General features: G+C 60.8%; 1 long non-coding RNA gene across 5 annotated transcripts; it reads left to right on the top strand.

Moving 5' to 3' along the window:
• Positions 1-2,139: 2,139 nt before the first annotated feature.
• LOC132003765 (uncharacterized) lies at positions 2,140-6,617 on the top strand. Of its 5 annotated transcripts, XR_009400300.1 has the most exons (7): positions 2,140-2,757; positions 3,349-3,558; positions 4,043-4,142; positions 4,498-4,788; positions 4,948-5,020; positions 5,480-5,725; positions 6,315-6,617. It is a non-coding gene; the product is annotated as an uncharacterized LOC132003765 (long non-coding RNA). The 5 variants fall into 5 exon arrangements; XR_009400303.1 differs by lacking the exon at positions 2,140-2,757 and having other exon boundaries at positions 2,771-3,558; positions 5,460-5,725; XR_009400301.1 differs by lacking the exon at positions 2,140-2,757 and having other exon boundaries at positions 2,771-3,558; positions 4,462-4,788.
• Positions 6,618-17,907: the final 11,290 nt, after the last annotated feature.

Here is a 17,907-nt window from a genome sequence, read left to right as displayed (position 1 = left end):
GCGACAGCACTGCCCGTTTGCTGGCCTCCCTCTGCAGACACAGGACCCCCTTCCTGGGCGACAGCACTGCCCGTTTGCTGGCCTCCCTCTGCAGACACAGGACCCCCTTCCTGGGCGACAGCACTGCCCGTTTGCTGGCCTCCCTCTGCAGACACGGGAGATGGTGGGGAGCGAGGGGAGACCTTGAAACGCTGAGGGAGGCCAGAGGAGGAAGGGCCTAGAAACAACAGCGGCAACAGGGGAACCTGGAGCCACGGGCCTCGGGCGGTGGGCGGATGCTGGTGCCAGTCCCCGGCCGCCCCCCCAAGGAGGCCCCACAGCCTCCCCTCCCTCCCTGGCTCCCACCCACTCATGAGGCCATGCTGCCCCAGTGGCTCCCAGATGTCTGGGCACGGAGCAGGCGGGGGCACCCCAGCCCGCCCTCCTAAGACCAGTCCCTGCTCTGGGCCCCCCGCGGCCAGCCAGGCCCCCTCTAACTGCACGGTAATCGGGGGCTCTCTTCCCGCAGCCCGCCTTCCTTCTGCCTCCCCCTTCCCGGGGTCTCCTCCTGGCCCTTCTGTTTCCCCTCCGCACGCAGTTCTCCCAGCCCAACCCCAGCCCATCAAGTTCCATCCTGGCATCCGCCTCCCAGGGGATTTAAAGTGACGCCGTCCCCGGGGGCTCAAAGCGACAGCTCTACCCCAGCTCTACCGCTCGTCCGTCCCCCCACACTCTCCCTTCCACCCCTCAGTAAAATGCTTGTCCTTACCGGGCCCTCAGCCTCCCTGGCCACTCTCCTGTGACGGGGAGAGGGGTGTGAAGTTCTTGGCAAGCTTCCGTCCTGTCTCTGCCCGGGAATCTGGGGGGGGGGCCGGCGGAGGCCCCCCATTCCTGGACCTGAGCTGTTCATGCCCAAAGTCCCAGCACTCACACCCGGGTCGGTGCCCCTCCTGGCCTTGTCTGCAGAAGGGTCCCTTCCCTGAAGGGAAGGAAAGAGGTTAAGTTAGTGTCCTGGGGCCACCAAAGCAGAGTGCCACCAATGGGACGTGTGGAACAACATAAATGTGTTCTTTTCGGAGGGCAGAAGACTGGGCGTTCCCTCTGGAGGCCCTGAGGGTCGTTGTCCCCCCCCCCGCAGTCCCCGGTGCTCTGTGGCTAGAGGCACCATCCTCTGGCCTCTGCCCCCACCTTCTGTCTCCTATAAGGCATTCTCACGGGATTTAGGACCTCTTCACCTTCATCCCACCTGCAAAGACCCTTCTTCTACAGAAGGTCACACTCCTCGGGTTTGGGGTGGACGTGAATTTTGGGGGGACACTATCCAACCCACCACCGCAGGAGAGGGGGATAAAAACTGTCCCCGAGGGTAATGGGGGCACGGAGTGTGTCCTGAGCAAGCATGGGCCCAGCTGGGTCCAGGGGTGGAGGGGAGAAGACCCCCCCACCCTCCCAGCCCCCACGATGCCCTCGGGCTTCCCTTCTGGAGCTTTCCACCATCCCCATCTGCCCTCTGGGCTCTGCTTCGAGTGGGGGTGGGGGGGAGGCCGTGATGACACCTTCTGCTTTAATCAGGTTACGAAGAAGAAATGACTCCGGAGCAGAGACGGGCTCTCCGGGAAGGGGACGAGGACCCGCAGGCAGCGGAGAACGAAGGAGGAGGTGCCGCCACCCACCGCGGACCCTCCAGGGTTGGCTGAGCAGGGGTGGGGAGGGGCGAGGGAGGGGAGGGCTGGGGCGGGCCGAGGCCCAGCCCTCCCTCCCCTGCCCTGCCCTTCCCGGGAGCGCCGGGATTTCATATGCAAAGGTGGAGAGGCGGGCACGAGGCGCCTCGCGCGGCTCGCGTGTTTCAAACAAAGAATTTACAACAAAGGGCCGGCGGCCCCGGGGTTTGTCAGAATTCAGCGACGGGGAAGATTTATCTAAGCCGAGCGGAGGGGCCTGTGACCTTGAACAGGCGGTGGTTGAAGACGGAACAAAGAGCGGCTTGTGATTATCGTTATTTAATATCATGGCCTGAAACTGTCGGGAGGGGGAATTAGGTGGCACAAGAGAATTGTTTTATTCCAGGAGATGTAAGGGAGATGCCGTGCAGGGGGAAACGCTGGGGCGGGAGGGAGAGGCGGGAGATCTGGGGGGGCGGGGGGAGGGGGAGCGCACCCGGGAGGGGTGCGGATCGCCGGGAGCCGCCCCCTCCCTCGGAGGCAGGTCCGGCCTCAGCCCCAGCAGGTGTATCAGGGAAGGCGGGGCCCTCCGGGCAAGGGGCTGGCAGAAGGTGGCCTGTCCTGGATGCAGTGGGAATCCCGGGGTGGGGGGCGCTGCCAGCAAACCCCAGACCGGGTGTCCAGCGCTGCCAGGAAACCTGGACACACGCCCTCAAGGAAGCATGGCCCGCAGGAGGGGTGCGTCAGTGGCCTGGGGGGCTCCGAGGACCAGGGTGTGGAAGGGAGCAGCAGAGAGCTGCGGGGTCCTCTCATCAGGCCCCCCAAGAAGAGGGCGGTGCCCCTCACACAGGCGTCGGATCCCGGGAAGTGTGCTCTTCTGGGCGGTGGCACACGGGGGTGACTGCGGGCGCAGGAGGAGGTGGCTGGCTGGGCTGCCTGGCTGCCAAGACCGGAGCCGAGAGCCATGTGAGCCCGCGATGGGCACCAGGTTGGGCCAGACCCGTGCCAGCTGTCCGGCTTCCCGGGATCCAAGCAGGACACCTGCCTTCTCTCTGGGCACATCGGCTTCTGGTCCTTTGGGCTGCCTCTTCTAACAATGCCCTCTCTCCTGGGTTGCGTAAGTTCCAACTAATGGGAGGGATGGGCTCAACCAGGTGTCCTCACAACACACCCAAGGCAGAAGGACTGCGCTTCCCCCCAAATGTGCCAGAAGCCTGTGCCAGCTGTCTGGGGACTCTGTAAAGCTTTAGAGCCAGGGTTGGGGGAGCAGAGCAGGAGCAGCTCTGTGCTGGAGCCACAAGGGACCCCCGTCGCCTGTCCCGGGCCGGCCGGCCACAACACGTTTCCACTGGAAAGATTTTCCTCACTTCACACTAGCTGCTCGGGCCACAGGCCAACTCAGACCCCCGAGACCAGGGAAGCAGAGAGAAGACAAGTTTCTGAGTCAGGCTGGAGGGGAACGAGGCAGGAAAGAGGCTTCCGGTGTGTCGAGGGCACATCCCAGTGGTGGGGGCCAGGGGGCCCTCTGGGGAGGCACCGCACAGAAGAGGGACCGTCCTTGTCCAGGAACTCGGAGGCAGAGATCCCCAAGCCTGGCTGCACACCCGGGCGGCTCAGGGCCCCACCCCGAACCTACCGAAAACCCTGGAATGGGGGCCGTGCGTCCGTGTCTTAGCAGCTGCTCAGGAAACTCATGCTCCCCGCACAGGGCTGGGCTAAGGGTCGATCCTGGAGGAGGCAGGGTACTCGGCTCCACCAGACGGTGTCCGGACCCGGGACAACCCCGCGGGCCGCTGCCCTTGCCGTCTGGCTCATCTCTGGGCGGCAGGAGAGGCTGGGAAGCCTTGGATGGGAAGAGACAACAGTTTCCACTTGACCTTCCTCAACTGTAGACGTGCCCCGCCCAGGAAGTCGGTCCGTAAGTGGGCTAAGACTGCAGCTGGAGTGGGGGGCATTGGAGGCAAGTGTCCACGTGGGGGCGCAGCTCCCGACACCAGGACACAGCAACCCTCCCCTCCCCTTCCCTCTCCACACCCCCCTACCAGGAGCACTAGGGACGCCCAGTGCTTTCTGGTGGGTGGCCGCGTGGCCTTGTGGGCCAGCCCAGGCTGCAGTCAGGGCACCTGGGCCAGCTTGGCCACCTACTCAAGGTGTGGCCCTGGGCCTCAGCCTTCTCTTCTGTAAAATGGGGCTTGAGGATAAGCCATGTCCACAGGGTAACTGTCAGGAGTAGGATGATGTGGGGGAGCTCTGGAAGCTACAGGGACTTGGCACCCACTACTGTCACTGCCTCATCACCGTCCTCCTCGGCTCCCTCTGTCTGCCCAGAAGGAAAACCCCTGCCTGCGGTTGGGGCAGGGGTCCTCACCAGAGGAAAGACGCACCGGTGCTTATTCCTGCAGGTGGGAAGCCCTCGGTAGTCTGAGAGGCCGCCAGGGAATATGGCTGGGCCCCTGGGGACCTGGTCGAAGGCTAAGATGTTTCTAGTTGACAAAACGGAAGGTACGACCTCAAATAGACCCCTGCGTCTCCCTCTCTCTGTCCCCTTCTCCGTCTCTCTGTCTCTGTCTCTCCGACTTCCTCGGTCTCTCCCCTCCTCTCCTCCCCCACCCCTAGTGCCCCCAGAACATGCGCCAAAAGCTAGAGCTGAGGCCGTGACCTCGTATTATCGGGTCCTCTCGCTGCATGGCTGTGACTCCCAACAGGGAACCTCTCCCCAGTCCGGTCACAAAACACCCACCGGACAGAGTACGCGCGCCCGAATTCTCCCTCCCGTTGGGAAATCCTTCTTCTTACCCAACCTACATGCCTTGTCCTGCAGCTTCAGCGTATTCCATGGTCTGCTTTCCATTTCCAGTCACTTCTCTACTTAAGACTCTGATCGATGGAAAGTGGTCCCTTAGCAAACACTCAGTTCTGCGTCTGGACCCCTCGCTCCTTCTCTGCCGCGGAGGAGCCACGGGGTCTGGTGCTCGGGGATCCTGGGTGAAGCCCTCCGCTCGGCCGCCACGCAGCTGCTGCCGGCCGGACCCGGGCGCGGCGTCCTCTTCCCCCTCACTTCACGTCATTACCAAGAGATGATGCAGATCTGGAAGCAGGAGCCTTTGGCTCTGGAAAAATTATGTGTGACACTTTACATGTGGATCAGGTAATTAACGGATGCCCCGATTTCCTCCACCAGAACATAAAGCGGGCGAGGATGGCCCTCTAATTCCAGATAATTAAAGAGCGATCGAGTCGGCTGGTGCTGCTCGGGGAGTGTGGGCTTCTGTCATGAACACAGCCTCCTCCTCTCCATTCTCCACAGCTCGCTGCAGACCATGGGGCCCCGGCTCCCCCGGGACTGACCAGCTAGAGCGCCCAGGCAGCCCGCCCACCAGGTAATTGGACTGGCCATATCTGCTGCAAATGGAGTGCGGCATGCTGTCACCAAGGGGAGGTGCTGGCTGCTACAGTCCCCCCTGGTCTGCACCCTGCCCGGTGTGCGTGTGTGTCCATGTCTGTGTTTGGGAAGGAACCCCAGAATGGCCTCTCCAGGGTAGCCATGCCCAACCTTACAGATTTGGTTCCCCAGGGAAACTTGCAGAGCTCAGAGGCTGCTCCTGCCACCTGGGGAAAAGCAAGTCACACTGGCACAGCATGACAGCGCAGTATCCCCACTCGGCCCCAAGAAACTGCCCCTCTCGCCCTTCCTGCCCCCAGGCTCAGGAGCCTTCCGGATACCTGGGAGGCCTTCTCCCCTGCAGCTGAAGGCTCCTGGGGTTTCGGAAGTGGCAACAATCAGTGGTCCATGACATAAACAAACAACCCTGTTCCAAGGGTTATCATTCCTTCTGCAGTCCCGGGGCCCCAGGCTGCTGGTAAAGGTGCGGGCGGTGGACGGGCACCCCTAGAAGGCGAGAAGATGGGAAGGTGCTTAGCGGCCTCTCTGCGGGAGTGGAGCTGCCCCTGACCATGGCCGAGAGGACCGACAGCTCCTGGTTCAGCCCACGCAGCTGTCACATTCCTGGTGACTGTCAGCCCTTCCACTGTCAGCCGGGGCCCTTGGGGTCCCTGCGAATGTCCCCGTTCTCTGCTCACGTCTGGTAAGCGGTCTCCAGAAACGCGTGCATGCGTGCTTGTGTCCACACGGACTGTATGTGTGCAGGCACTGGGCTAGTCTCGGGCCGGAGGTGGGACAGAAGGGTCTGCTGCATGGGACAAGCCGGGAGCAAAGAAGCAGGAGGACAGGCAGGGTGAGCGGGAGACGTTGGGAGGAGCACCGGGAAGGTCAGGGAAGGGACGGAGCTCCAGGAGGGTGTGCACGGCGGGCCAACTGGCGGGTGTGCCATGGGAGCTCTGCAGGTCACCCCACGTGTCCCCTGCCTCAGGTGGCCACGTCCTTCTCCGAGGGGGGCCCTTGGCCACAGGCCTTTGGGATTGGCCTTTAGAAGGTTCGGGGCACGGCTGTCTGGCTAACTGGCAGTCTGCCTGTTTTTCCCTGCAGGTCTGGGACAGGGTCACGTTTTCGCCCAAACCGTTTTCTACTTAGTGAGATTTTTATTTCTCCCCCAAATTCTAGACTCATATCCACGTGCGCATTCAACGTGCCCACACGGATGGGGCCTCAAAGTCAAGGCAAACTTAGCCTCTTCCTATTTTAACCTGCGTCCGCCTCTGTCCTTCCATGCCCAGACCGGAGGCTCAGCGCCATCCTCACCCCCACTTCCTGGTGCATCCTTAATCCAGCGCTGCTTGTTCCGACCGGGGAAAGGCAGAGGGGGTTAGAGTCTCGGAGACACGGGGAAGGACATCGCGGGACCACAGAGGCCGCGTCCGGAGGCAGCCCTGAGGCAGTAACATCCCGAGGCAGCAGGAGCTGGACGAGGCAAGAAAGACCCTCCCCTCGAGCCTTCAGAGGGAGTACGGCTTTGCTGACACCCTGAGTGCAGACTCTGGCCTCCAGAACTGTGCAGGAATAAACTGCTGTAGCTTTAAGCTCCCCAGGTTGTGGTAACGCGTATGGCAGCACGAGGCACTGGATGCGATCAGCTTAGGACCCGGGGAATGGCGTGATGATTGTAATATTTGCCACCATTTGCTGAGATGAATGTACTTGAACTCAACAAGGAGGGAAGTGCTGCTGTCCCATTTCCTGGATGAGGAAGCTGAGGCCCAGCCAGTCTGCACCACCTTGAAAGCCCTCCTCCAGGAAGAGGGTGCCCGGCCTGAGTCCAGAGGCAGCTGCTTGCGATCTCCTGCTCACATCTGTGGGCTCCAGCGATCGCCAGATGTTCACTCCAGCTTGCCCTGCAAGCCAGACGGCCCTGTGGAGACCCACGGCGTGGGGCGCTGCTCTCTGACTTCGGGTCCAGGAGCCAAGCTCTGCAGCCCAGCCCTGGAGCCCACGACCCTGGGCCAGCGGCTCGGGCAGCTGCAGGGAAGGATGGGCCTTCTCCTTCCTGTCTGTCCTACCAGCCTTTCCCCACCTGTCCTGACCCCAGCTGCTTGAGATGGACAAACGGACAGCTGACTACCAGCCTCCCCTGTTCGGGCATCTTCTTTGCCGCTCTCAGTGGCTACCCTGCACAGAAGCAAAGATAAAATTGGTTTTATTTATTTATTTATTTTTTAAAAGATTTTATTTATTTATTTGACAGAGAGAGAGAGATCACAAGCAGGCAGAGAGGCAGGCAGAGAGAGAGAGAGGAGAGGGGGAAGCAGGCGCCCCACTGAGCAGAGAGCCCGATGCGGGGCTCGATCCCAGGACCCTGAGATCATGACCTGAGCCGAAGGCAGACCCTTAACCAGGTGAGCTCCCTGGGCGCCTGGCAACTTTCTTGAGAGTTGATTTCCCTATAGCCAAAGGCAATAGAAGTAAATTTAAAGGCAAAATAAGATACCCTGGCAGCAGGCAAAACCATGAATCGGTGAGTTTTGGGGGGAGAAAGCGTCCGATATTCCCATCCCCCATCCCCCACACACCTGTCCAAGCCACACGCGCTCTGTCCTTGGTTGCAAGGTCCTTTTTGGACCTGAGCTCCTGGTTCCTAAACGCCGCTTGTCCGTGGGGATCCAGGCTAATGGACTCTCCCAGGAATGGCTTCACGGCCCTGGGAAACCCAAATTCAAAGTAAAAATCTCCACAGGCCGTTGTGGAAGTTGTGGGGCAGACGCTAGACAGAATAGGACGCGTGGTGAAGGCCACGGAGGCTGCGAGCACCTGATTAGCGCCCCCGTCCCACTGTCGACAAGCTGTGTGACTCTGGGCCAGTCACTTAACTGCTCTGAGCCTTGTGGCCTCACCGGTAAGTGGAGTAAAACCAGAGTTCCTCATGCACGGATGCGTTTGTCTTCAGCGAGGAGGTCTCCGAGAAGCCTCGAGACGACGGGGAGCGCGTCCTGACTGCCCCCTAAAGAAAGGGAGCTGTATCTGTGTGAGGGGCCGGTGCGTGGGGAGAAGGCCCCCCCCCCCGGCATCTGCCCAGCACTACGACGCCCACCTTTTGTGGACTTCATGCACGGCCGCTGACACAAGGCCCACGAGAGACGTAGGATGTCCCTGTGACTTCTGCTGCCTCAGAATGGGATCCCTGGGGATCTGTGGGTGACAGGGAGTGCCACCCTTGAGCAGTGTCCTCCAGCCCAAGGGCGAGGGGTGGACGGGGACAGTCCGCCTGCCGTCCAGGAGGTGCTGGGGCTGCAGACAGCGATTGGTCCATCTGTGAGAGGCACGTCCGTCTGTTGGAGCGGGGCTGGGGGGGGTGTTTGTTGTTTGCTTTTGCTTTGTCAGAATCAAAGCTGCCTTTCCACAGATCAGCCAGGGACAGAGGACCTGGGTGACGCAGAGCCTGGACCCGGTGGGGGGTGGGGCACCATGGACTTTCCTGAGGGCTGCAGGGGGCAGTCTGGGGACTTGTGAATTGACCTTCCCTGCAGGTCGCAGGCACAGAGGGGGGCTGTGTCTCCTGGAGGCCCCTTGGTCCAGCCTGGGATGGGGGACCAGGACGGCTCTCGGCCCCTTCACCCTTGGGACCTCTGCAGCCGAGCAGGGAAGCCCCCAGACCTCATTCCTCATCCCAGCGGGTAGGCCGCTGCCTTCCAGGACTCCGGTCTCCCCACCCGCACCCCTCCCTGCTGAGCCGCCCCAGAGCCGGGGCCTGGGAGTCTGAGGTGTGGGTGAGAGCCCCCGGGGGTTCCAATGGTGAGCAAGTTTGGGAAAACGACCTTAGCCCCGAGTTACCAAGGGCCAGCTTAGCGTGTGGCCTTCCCCAGGCAGGGGTCATGTCAAGGCCTGTGTGCTCGGATGTCCTGAGCCCAAGGCCTGGGGCTGTCTCCTGTGTCCCCTGGGCCGGTCCAGGACCAGGCATGCAATGGCTCGCGGCCTGTGTTTGTTGAATGAGAAAACAAACAAACAGATGCTCTGCTGCGGAGCGGCGGAGGGAAGGATTCCACGCCCAGGGCCTGCGTGTTCTCCAAACCACGGGTACCTCTGCTGGCAACACCGTGTGGCAGAATCACAAAGGGTTGACTGGCTTTTTGCTTTCTTATTTTTATGGGGCGTGTGTGTACACGCACGTGCGTGTGTGTGTGTGGTTGTGCGTGTGCACCTGCATGTGTGTGGATACGTGCACGTGTTTGCGTGTGCACATGTGTGTGGCGAGACGCCAGGGGCCAGCGGGTCGGCGGGATGGGGGTGCACAGGCTCCTTGTCCCCGGTGTTGGACGACGCCCTTGTTCCTGCCCTCTGAGATGGATCAGTCCCGTGACCCAACCTGGATTCAGGTCACTGGTCCCCAGAGTGGGGGCAGAGGAGCAGGGCACAGTGGGGGATCAAGGGACACTGCCAAGGGCGGGGGGGGGTGGGTGGGCAGGAAGAATGGAGCAGGAATTACCATTGTCCCCACGGAGCCATGTCAGCGTCCCCCCAAGTCCCCTAGGGTGCAGGTTCCTCGAGGCGGGGCCAGCTGAGGTTGATGGGGAGATTTTGTCCAAAGAAGGCACAGGAGCTTCTCCCTAACTTCCCTGCCGTAGCTGCCCTGGTGGAACAGGGTAGCAGAGAAGTCTGAGAGCAAAAGTGAGCGCTTGGCAGAGAGAAAAGAGCTTCCCACTTCCTCCACCCCACCCCTGGCCGATCTCTGGCGGCTGCAGAGGGAGGAACAAAGCTGGGTCTGAGGGGAGCCTCGAAGGCCCAGGCTGGTGAGAGTCCTGACCTCCCTGGGGCTTCCTCAGGCCAGGGCTCGGGGGCTCTCCCCCCACGTTGCAGGGCGGAGATGGGAGGGGGAGCTGTGTCCCCAGCCATTCGGCCAGCCTTCAGGCAGAAACCCACCTGGGATGGAAGTCTCCAGAGCCAGAGCAGTGACTTTGCCTCCACAATTTTCCATCAGCTCCTGAAAGGGGCCGGCAAGCTTCTCCTAGCCTCTTACCTCTCACCCCCAAAAGGACCCGCAGCTCCCTCTCTGGAGCGCAACATTCCCCTCTCCTTCCTTCCCTGTCCTCTCTGGGCCTGGGTCCCCATCTCCTGCCTCCTCGGTCCCCAGTCCCTCTGACTCTCAGGACGGAGCTGACAATCTGCGCCTCTAATGAACCCACGGGCTACTCCTGCCTCTGCTTTGTTAATGCAACCTTCCCCCAGATGCCGCCTCCCCATCTTTTCCAGGGTCCCTAAATAAATGCCATTAGTTTTCATCTGTACTTGCTGGGGAGCTGGGTCCGGCGGGTGAGGTGCCAAGGATGTGGGTGAAGCCTTGCGGGGGGCGTATGGAGCGGACCCCATGGAAGCCTGAGCAAAGTGCCGCACACCCAGTAGCTCCCACACAGACCTCGGCTGCCTCCGTCCTGGAGGCCACAATTCCAGAGTCCGCAGGGACTGCGGGTCCCTGAGAGACCAGAGACCAGAGAGGCTGGCACCCTCTCCCTAGGTCCTCACAGGGTCGTTGCTCTGCATCCTAATCTCTTCTTCTAACGAGGACACCCGCCGGATTGGGGCAGGGCCCACCCTGATGACCTCAGTGCAACCCCATCACCTTGTCAGAGGCTCCTCTCCAAACAGTCACACCCTGAGGCGCTGGGGGTTAGGGCTTCAACATACGGATCTGGGTGGCACACGATTTAGCCCATAACAGAACGTATGTAACAACAACGTGTGTCCGAAACTGGAAATTACCTCCGATCAGTCTCCCCGGGTTAAATGAACTGTCAGTTTTGGCGCTGCGGACATCATCACCATCTTCTGACTCGCGTTCTGATGGCCGTCTGCGCTTTCTGGGGCCCCTGCTGGGTTCCAGGTCCTGTCCTGGGAAGGAGGACACGTGGCTGAGTCGAGGACATGTGGCTGAGTCCCAGCCATGGTCCTGACCCCCCAGGACCTCAAAGAGAGCGAGGGATTCAGGTGCATCCCCGACTAACAACAGTGGGGCCCGGGGCACTTTCCATAAAGTGAGGAATTTATCGGGGACAGCGGGGGAGCTGGGGAAGGATGTCAGGCACGGGAGTGACACGGTCACCCCAGGGCCTGATATAAACTTGCTCAACCAACAAATAATTGACCCAATTTGCCGTTTTCCTAAGCACGGAGTCTGAGCGAAAGGGACCGTCCACCCAGCAGGGTCCTTTACGAGGGCAGGACGAAGACGCAGCCCAGGCTGGGGTCCCCCGTGGACGGTGCGGCCGGATCACTGTATGCTCTGAAGGAGTCTCTCCCCTTCTCCCTCCCCAAGTGGTGAGTGGGCCTGGGTCCAGGCCATCCATTCCAGCTCTGGGACGGAGAGTCTGGGGAGGGCATCGAGGCAAGGAACGGAGGGGGCAGGTTGGGAACAGAGCGGGGGGGTGGGGGCGGCGCTGCCGGGCTCGCTCTGCCTTTCCACCTCCCCCTGCTGCCCCTCACTGAGGTCCTGAGCCGGACGCGATTACCGCCCCACCTCACCGATGGGACCACGGAGCGTCAGGTGGGGACCTTCCCAAGCAGTAAGGCCAGCAAGAGCCCGGGCTGGGATTCGAACACAGAGCTTGATGCCTACTAACCCACGCTCTGCCGACACTGCGTTAACAAGCCCCGTCTCCGGCTACTTGCTGGCCGGCGCGAGCTCTCCCCCATCTCTGGGTCCCGGCGTCACTCGGACACTGAGTCCCAGAGTGGCTGCCCACTTGGAGAGCGGTCACGTCTGGGAGGCTACGGTCGCTCCTCGGAGCAGCGGTTAACACCCCCGGAAACCACACAGCTCCAGCGGCAACAGACGGAAGCACACAGGGCGGTAACAAGGAAGGGCCCGACGAAAACCACCCTGTTTCGGGTCCCTAGACCCCTTCCCTCGAGAATGCGCTTGAACGACAGGCCAAGAAGGGTTTGCCTCTCTGGGGAGCGGCTTCGGGAAGAACTAAAGCAAAATGAGCTCCCACCCGGGCTGGAGAGCCACCCGCTGTTCAAAGCAGATACATGTATTTCTGGGGAAAAAAAACGTTGTCCTGGTATTGAAAAATGGAAGAGAGAATTCCAGAAGGATCCGGGACTAATTTCTAATTAGCAGCAAAGTGTTTGGGAAACTCACTTGCTCCTAGCAGTTAACCCTTCGTGGGAGGAGGGGCTGGCTTGCCCCTGCTGTCTGGGGCCGGACAGGGAGGGGCCTCTACTGGGTGGGCTCTTCCATGGCACCCTTCCCGCAGGTCCAGAAGCAACACGCTCGCCAACCACCAACTGTGTCCATTCTGGTGTCCATCCTGGGACTACAGACTCGATCTCTAACTGGGCCTGTGGACCTCGGGGACCTCACTTACGTGGACCTGGCCAGGATGCCCCTGATGAATGACCCCCACACTGTCCCTCTCGGGGGCTGTGGTCATTTATCGTCATTGCTATCGACGGCATCAGAATGATTATCACAGACAGTTTATTGGATGGGCTCTCTCGTGCCGGGAGGTGTGGAGCCTCACACACATGTTCCCTTCTCCTCCTCGGGACTCTCTGGAGCGGGGACCATTAGAGTCTGCACTTTGTGGATACGGGAATTGAAACTCACAGGAGTGAGGGTACCCGGCGGCTCAGTTGGAGAAGGGTCTGCCTTCGGCTCAGGTCATGATCTCAGGGTCCTGGGATCGAGCCCCGCATCAGGCTCTGGCTCAGACCTCCCCCCACCCCCAGACAAGAACTTAGACCAGGCTCCCTCCAGCGACCGTGGCAGACATCACCAATCAATCACCGCACTCTGGCTGGCAGAGCCTCCCAGTCTTTCTCAGTAAGGGACCCAGGAAGCCTCTGGCAATGGTTCAGGATTTCACGAGGAGTGAAATCTATGTCTATCCTGCTTTTAGCCTTCCTGTGTTGCTTCCCTGCTCTGGGCCATCCTGGGGGAGTGCTCGGCATGGCTCAGCCTATAGTTTGGGGTGACAGGGACTGGGGTATCTCCCCACCCAAGAGAGTCCTGAGTGAAGTGGGCACCCATCCCACCCCAGCACCTGCTGCAGGCAGGGCTCACAGGCTGCTTTCAAAGACAGGCCTCCCTTGATGTCACGTCTGCTTGTAGGCTGAGCAGGTGGTCTAGTCTAGGGGTTACCAAAGCGGGTTCCCTGAAACATAGAAGTCCAAATTATTTCCGGGATTAGAAAGTGCCCACTGGAAGTCATAGTCTTTGCGGGTCTGTCCTAAATCCCTATTTTATACTAGAACTTATCCCTCCCTCTTCTAACACCCCTTACCTTGGGTGATATTGTCTCCGTGGCACTGATGTTTCCCACACACCACCCATAAGGTGTGTGTTTGTTGTGTATTTGTTCATTCTGTCTCCCCACTGCTGGAACCTAACACTCTGGAAATCTGTTTTGTTCACCAACATATCTCAAACACCTTGAACGGTGCACTTAGTAGGTACACAGAATCCTAGGGGGTGAGTAAATCCAGGAAAAGTCCTCCCACTCGGTCAAAGTCCTCGAGCCTCTTCCCCGGGGGCCGCGCACCCAGCAGGAGCTGTGATTGGCAGGTGCATATGTCTTTGATTAATAAAAACTGGCAAACACGTTCACACTTACGTAATGCATTCGGTTTTGTTGGCAACGTGTCTCCAAACATGGAGTCCTCGCAGGGGAGGCAGAGGGAGTTATGGACAAGAGTGATGGGGAACGCCGGCCCAGGAGCGGGAGAAGGGCCAGCCTCAGGGGTGAGCCGCATCCTGCAGACCCATTCACGAACCGTGGGGCCCCCTCCCATGCTGTTCCCCCCTCCCTTCCTCACTGGAGGCGGTGTAAAGGTCCAAGGAGCTAATCCATGCGAAGAGGTAACGTTTCCATCACCTGGAAATTCAGTACGTGTGAGTCACCGGTCCGGAGAGACTCTGGATCATCGTGGTTTGGAAGACGAACGCTCCCTTAATGATCCTGCAGCCCGGGGCACGTGTCCACGCAGGCACTCGTGCAGGCCCGAGGGGAAAACACAGCCGGCGTTCACAACAGCACACGGGGTCCTCCAAAGTTTGCGCTCGGTAAGTGTGTGCTGGGTTCGGCGCAGGCCCCAAGCCCTCGGCGTCCTCGGCTACACAAAACAACACTCACGCCTGTCGCACACGCGCGGGGGTCCCTGTTCGCCTAGATCGCAGCATCGAAGGACGACTGCAAACAAGGAGGCGAGAGAGAGACGCGGGAACTTTGGCGTAACCAGATCTGAGTTCGAATGCTGTCCCCCACTTACTAGCCCTGCGCCTTCCGGCCAATGACCGCTGCGGGTCGGCTTCCTTCCCTGGCAGGCAGGATCGTGATGCCTACCAGGGGCCGTTTTGAGGACCAGGCTCGTGGTGGGTCTTCTGGAATCCCAGCCTCTCCTTCTGAGAGACAGAAGATGGCAAGTGCCGTGGGTCCTCGGAGGAGTGGCTGGTCGCCTGGGGTCCCACCATTGCCGTCTGGCAGCATGTCCCCGGGGCGTGCTGTTCAAATGTTGCAAGTGTCAGAGCTGGCCACCCTCCGTCCCCCCACAAGGGCACGTCGGCGGTACGCCTGGGGGACTTAATTTGGAAACAGCACCGTTCCGACTTGTCGAACGCCACTCCCTTTGCTGCTTTTGGCACAACGGATCCAGACTGCGGGTCCCCTGCCAAGTAAGCAAGGCTGTGGGCATAAGTCCTCTTTATGCTCCTGTCCCCTGGGAACTACGGCGGCGAGCAAGGTGAGCCTCCTCCTTTGGGAAAGTACACAGCACGCCCCGCGAGGACCCGTGCCCCGTCTTTATCCACGAGGAGCCTTCTACAGCTGCTGGCGCGTCGGCTCTCCGGCTCTAATGTCCGCCCTGGAGCGATTGGTCTCGGGGACCCTACTGGGATCCATGAGTCCGTGAGCCCCCGGGGCAGCTGAATGGCCTTTAGTGTTGGGAAGTCCCGGCCCCACCTGGAGGGGGTACCGAGACGCCCAAGAAGCTGGCAGCAGAGTGAATCCCAGCCCCTGCTTGGGAACAGTCAGGCTGGCGAATTTGAGTTGGGGGGAGGGGCGGTTTGAACGGCTTGTCCCCAGTCGCAGGATCAGGACGGTGCGTTTGGGATTCTGGGAGTGGTTTGGGTCCCAGGGCAAGCTCGAACCACTGCACCACAAAGCATTCCCACCCACCCACCCAACCCCGCCATGCCCCTGCGAGAATTCCCCTCCAGATGAGCCAGATGTCTTGTGGCCCTTCCCCTGCCTCCCCCCACTGCCTCCTTTAATGGCCATCACTGGAGCCAGCTTAGCCAGGAGGGACACCGTGCCCGAGGTCCCGAGGAAAGGGACCCATCGAGCTCTGGGCCTGGTTGAAGCAGCCCTGACCGCTGCAGGCTCGCACACACCCCATCGGGAGCACGGGGTGGCGGGTCACCTACGACGCTGAAGGGACAGTCGTACCCGTCCACTGGGCGCCCTGGCTGCCCAGTTACAGGCCTCCCCCATTTGGGCCTGGCTGAGCAGCCAGGGTTCCCACGGCTGGGGCAAGGTCACCTTCACCTCTCGCCTGGCAGGAGCTGCCTTGCCCACTCCTGACCTGACCTGTCCTGTGTATTTGCCTCCCCGAGCCGGGACGGTCAAGGCCCCCAGCTCCAGAGTCCGTGATCGACCTTCGTTTAGCTGACGGTTGCGGTCCAGGGGGCCCGATGCAATTAGTGGCTCTATTTCATGAGCCAAGGAAAGAAAAGAGAGAAGGGGTCATGGGCCAGGTACAAGGGTTTCTTCAGGACAGGATGCGGTCGTGTGTGTGTTTGTAGGGAAAAGATGCTGGAAAGAGAAGCAGGAAGGAGCGTTTCCAAGATCAGCGGGACATGGCGGGCAGGGAGGGGGGAACATACAGGACGTGAGCCCACCCTCCCCAGACGCTTGCAGGTGTGTGTGTAGGTGGGACCTGCCTGCCCTAAGCTGAGTGGGGCAGCTCCTGGGTGACCCCAGACCCCTTGAGAAGCCAGGTTTCTCCTCACTCCCCCCCCCCCCCCCCCGGTCCTTCTGGCGCTCTCTCTGCACCTCCAAAGGGAAAGCGATCCAGGTACCCAGGGCCACTGGGGGGCCCCGCTGGTCTCACTGGGAGCCTCCTGTCCCAAGACACTCCAGGAGGCAGGCGGGAGACCATTGTGCCCGTGAGGATCTGGGGTCAGATCCCACCGGTTACTGGTCACTGGAGGCAGAAGAGATTTAGAGGGAGGCTGTGGTGGGGGAGCTCAGTTGGGGGTGTGGGCAGCAGGGCCTACACGGGGCAGGCCCCCCCAGTTCCTGTGCACCTGGAGTCCCCAGGCTCAGGGGCCACAGTCCCAAGAGATTGTCTGATTGGCTGAGCAAGGACACACCCACCCCTGGCTGTCCGGGGCAGTGAAGGAGAGCAGGTCCCTTGTCCTCCATGGAGGGAGGTGGGCACCTGACCTCAACCTGCCCTGAGTACCCCACTTACTTGGAGGGGAGATAAGGCCCCAGAGGAAAGCAGGGCCCCCGGGCAGTGTGACCTTGGAGGCCGGCACCAGGAAGGCCCCATGTCCTTCTAGCAAGCTCAGATAAAAAGGCTTGAGCAAGCCAAGAGGCTTCTGAACACAGAATCTGGTGAGACGCAGGCTCCTGGGTGTGGAGGGGGTGTGGAGGGGGTGCTGGTGGGGAAGGCCCCGCCGGGCGGAGGCCGATGGACCGGCCCTTTCCGGCCGCGGGTTCCTGGCAACTCCCGCAGACCTCCTATTCTATTTAGAAAACTTGCCGACTCAGGTTCAAGTTCAGAGAGCAGCCCCCAGACTCAGTGCTCATCTCCGCATCACACACGGCCTCCAAGAACACGGGGGCCATTCCCCACCAGGAATGCGGAGGAGAGTCGGGGGTTCCTTCTTCTTTCCTCCGCCTCTGAGCAGCCCACCCTGGAGCTCGCTCTCACCCAGCCCCGGGAGCCCGTTGGTTGTGGCTTTGATCAGCCTTCACGGGAAACGTCTAGGAATAAAGAGGGAAAACCCCCCAATTCTCCGTTCCAGGGAGTCAGTCTTTATGTCCATCAAGAAGCCTCAGTTTCATGGATTTCTGTTCTTGGGGGCTGTGGGTTTTCTCTTCAAATTTAAGCTTTTTGGTTGCCTCTTCGCAAATCCAGATACACGAAGAAGAGGCCCATGGTTTCCGGGGGGATGGAGTGGAGGGGCCTGGCTGAGCCCCTGGGACCTGGGTCGGGAGGGCCGATCTTCACGGCTCATCCCAAAGTGCTGGCAAGCTAGTCCAGCCAAGCCAAGCCTGGTGGGGGGCCTGCGCCCCTCTCAGCCCTCAGCAGTGCTGGGTGGGGGTAACCTGTCCCTGTTTGCCGTTTCCTGGGCTGAGCTGCCACCCGTGGGGGGGCTTCAAGGTCCCCCTCCTCTTGCTAGAGTTCGGACTGAATGTCCTTGACCCCCGCCCGGATCGCCCAGCCTTTTCTGCCCTTGGGGCTCTCATGAGCACGGCTGGTGGAAGCCTCTCTGTGCCCTCCCCCACCCTCGCACCCTCCCCACCCTCCCCACCCCCCTGCCCTCCCCGCTTCCCCCTGCCCTTGCCAGTTGTGATTGCTTGTGTTGATTTGCATGCCATTTTGCTTGTGGTCTCCATAGCAACAGCTACCAAATGGCCTACGGATAAGAGAGGGGCTGGGGCGCGGGTGGGGGGGCCCCACGCGGGGGTTTAGACTTTAAAAATGAACTCAGTTCCTCCGCATACTTGGCACGGTGGAAGCCCCTCCTGGCCTCTCCATTCCTCAAGTCCCTGGTGCCTCCCACGGAGGGCCTGGTGCCTTCCTTCCAAGGGGGAGGGGGGCAGCATCCCGAAAGAAGCTGTGTGTGTGTGTGTGTGTGTGTGTGTGTGCGTG

Source organism: Mustela nigripes, chromosome 16, assembly GCF_022355385.1.
Source record: "Mustela nigripes isolate SB6536 chromosome 16, MUSNIG.SB6536, whole genome shotgun sequence".
NCBI lineage: Eukaryota > Metazoa > Chordata > Mammalia > Carnivora > Mustelidae > Mustela > Mustela nigripes.
The sequence above is the reverse complement of the archived record's forward strand: the minus strand, read 5'-3'. Positions and strand labels throughout refer to the sequence as shown.